General features: G+C 36.5%; 1 non-coding gene across 1 annotated transcript; it reads right to left on the bottom strand.

The window, feature by feature from the left end:
* Positions 1–525: 525 nt before the first annotated feature.
* On the bottom strand, positions 526–591 carry LOC116626979. Its single transcript, XR_004298386.1, has one exon. It is a non-coding gene; the product is annotated as a small nucleolar RNA SNORD58 (small nucleolar RNA).
* Positions 592–2,911: the final 2,320 nt, after the last annotated feature.

Below are 2,911 nucleotides of genomic sequence, written 5' to 3' on the forward strand. Positions count from 1 at the left end.
CCACAAGAAATCTGGACCCTTATTACATCTTCTGAATTGGTTGGTTCTGACTGGATTTTACTGGGGGTAATCAGTGAGGAAACATCTGGGTCTCCTAAGATCTCTGCTGTCATCTGAGAGAATTGGATGTTCCCTGGATTTGGATGGTTATTCCTGTGCTCAAGAGAACTGGGAAATATTTAGGGTTGGTCTTCAGAGGGAAGATAACACTACAAATCACCCTAATAAGCAGGGCTCTGGGAGTGTGCTACCAGGTCACCTCTTGCTGAAGTCTCTATGGAATTTCCCCCTTCTGTAGAGAGCATGGCATATCCTTATACACAAAATAGGGAAACCAGATTGTAGAATGCTATTTGAATGTTATGACATTGACAGTTATTCTATAGGAGACCCTGGGACTATTGCCAGAGGCTGAAAATATTCTGTCTCAGGACAAGTTGATATCCTGCTGAAGACCACAACCCACCATAACAAAGTAAACCCTTCAATAACTTCCGTGTGACAAGTTTTTTTTTTCTTCCAGCAGCTGCTCAGAGAATAGTTGTTTTCATGATTAATCCAAAGGTGTTCTAAGAAATGCCATCATCACAGGCATGTGACAAGTTTTATATGATAATTTCTGACATGCTTGCTATAGTCATCGTGAATTCTCAATAGAAGTCTTTCAGTGCCATGTTTTCATTGGGGAAATTTCAATTTCCAGAATTACAGTGTTATGCCTCGAGTCAGATGAAATCTTAGCATCAAATTATTATAGGCTGTTTCTTTTCTTGAGGAACTATTCCAAAAAACCCACAATATTTCTTCAGGGAATGTACCAATAAGAATGAAAAATGGAATATAGATTGTCATTCATAATTCTGTTTCAGATTTTGAACGTTGCTTTTAAGTTAAAACATCTTTAAAACCTATTCTGTTTTTGTATTTTTTGTCCTCCTGGCAGCCTCATTTATTCATTCATCCTTTCAGCAAATGTTTATGGATTATCTTCTATATGCCAGGTGCTGTGCTAGGTATTAAGGACATAATAATGAATTAGAATTTACTGTCAAATTCTAATCATTCCTTTAAATTAAATTAAATATTAAAAAACCAGACACAAAATGCCTGCCCTACTTCCTTTTAAATTTCTTGTGTTCTATACTCCTAACAACATTTTATAAATATTTTGGACACAATAGATTCATAATATTTGGTGGTGATATCAGCAATTAGAGAATCATTGTATTTTTAAAAATCAATATTCAATTTGCCTTTTCATAGAAGATAAATATGTGCCTTATCTCTCATTTTAGTTTCCTTCTTTCCTTCCTTTCTATTAATTTTTTTTTATTTTAATGCCCTGTCTCTCATTTTAGTCTTATGTTCTCATGACTAAGTCACAACAGACTTCATTTTTCCCTGGGGTGCAAATTCAGTCACCACCTTGCCTTACCATTCTAGTGGATGGTGGTGACTGAATTTGTACCCCAGGAAACAGTGTAAATAATTTGTCTATTCTGTTCTCTGGGGAATTTCACATAAACCAGGGGTTCTTTTTTAATTGAATCACTAGTTCAGAGCCTAATCTCCCTTCTATTCTCTCCACTAGTCCCTTTCCTGCTTCCCATTTTGAAGCTTCAAAGAAACTCCTGATTGTGTCTACTTTCCCAAATCACTCACAAGGAGGTTAACTCAGAGGTCACAAATTCAGATGCCTATAGGGAGCAGCCTGGAAAGAGATATAAGTGCTGGGGGCTGAGGCAGAAACATTAGGGAGTGAGGGGGGTAACTGTGGCAAACTGTAGAGCACAGGCCCAGAAAAGACGAGGATGCTGTACTCAGACGCCAACTCGTTGTTGAGTGAATGAAACACTGACTTAGCTATCATCCAATTTTCACAAGAGTCAGAAATCTGGATCTTTATGTGAAATGTCCCAATCTGTAAATGTTGAACCACCCAAACAAAACATGCCTGCCTAGGACTGCCATTTGCAACCTTGGCTCTTATTGGTATTGAATCCAAAAAACTAAAAGCACCATAGGTTTTTGAAACGTCCTTGAAGAATGTGAGTTGAATTGGTGACCCAACCCCACACTCAAGGTAAAAGGTAAAGGAAGAGTTCTTATCAGGGGTGTGATTTGATATTGGTCTAATTAGTACATTTTCATTAATCTAATCAGTACATTGCCATTCTACAGTTTTTAAAACTGTAATAAAGCAATCCATCTTTTATGTAAGATAAGGGGGGATGAAATATATATTCAACTCAAAATACATATTCAATTTTGTTTTTATTTATAAAGGAACACTGGCACTGGAAGAATACATTAAAAATTAATGAGTGATTATCTTTGTAGGGTAGGGATAAGGTAGAAAGGCATGAGTGTGGGAAAAATACTTCTCAATCTACACTTTTAAGTTAGTTTCTCTTTTTGAAACAGATGAGAGTATTATGTATTCAAAAATCAAATTTTTAAAATGAAAGTAAACAGCATTAACATGCCAAATTATTTTTTATTGCAGGGAAGTATGACAGGTTGAAAAATAAATTAGAATCTGTAAAAATATATAACACGACAAAATTCTATAAGGGAAATGGAATTATAAAAGTTAAAGAAGAAGAAAAAGGAATAATGTTTCAATTAGGATAGCTGAAGAAATAATTTTTTAATTTACTCTTTATTTATTTATTTATTTATTTTTTAAGATTTTATTTATTTGACAGAGCGAGATACACAGCGAGAGAGAGAACACAAGCAGGGGGAGTGGGAGAGGGAGAAGCAGGCCTCCTGCAGAGCAGGAAGCCCGATGCGGGGCTCGATCCCAGGACCCTGGGATCACGACCTGAGCCGAAGGCAGACGCTTAACGACTGAGCCACCCAGGCGCCACCTTTAATTTACTCTTTAAATGGTATCAAACTGCTGTGG

Source organism: Phoca vitulina, unplaced genomic scaffold (genome assembly GCF_004348235.1).
Source record: "Phoca vitulina isolate PV1807 unplaced genomic scaffold, GSC_HSeal_1.0 scaffold2, whole genome shotgun sequence".
In the NCBI taxonomy this organism is placed as follows: Eukaryota; Metazoa; Chordata; class Mammalia; order Carnivora; family Phocidae; genus Phoca; species Phoca vitulina.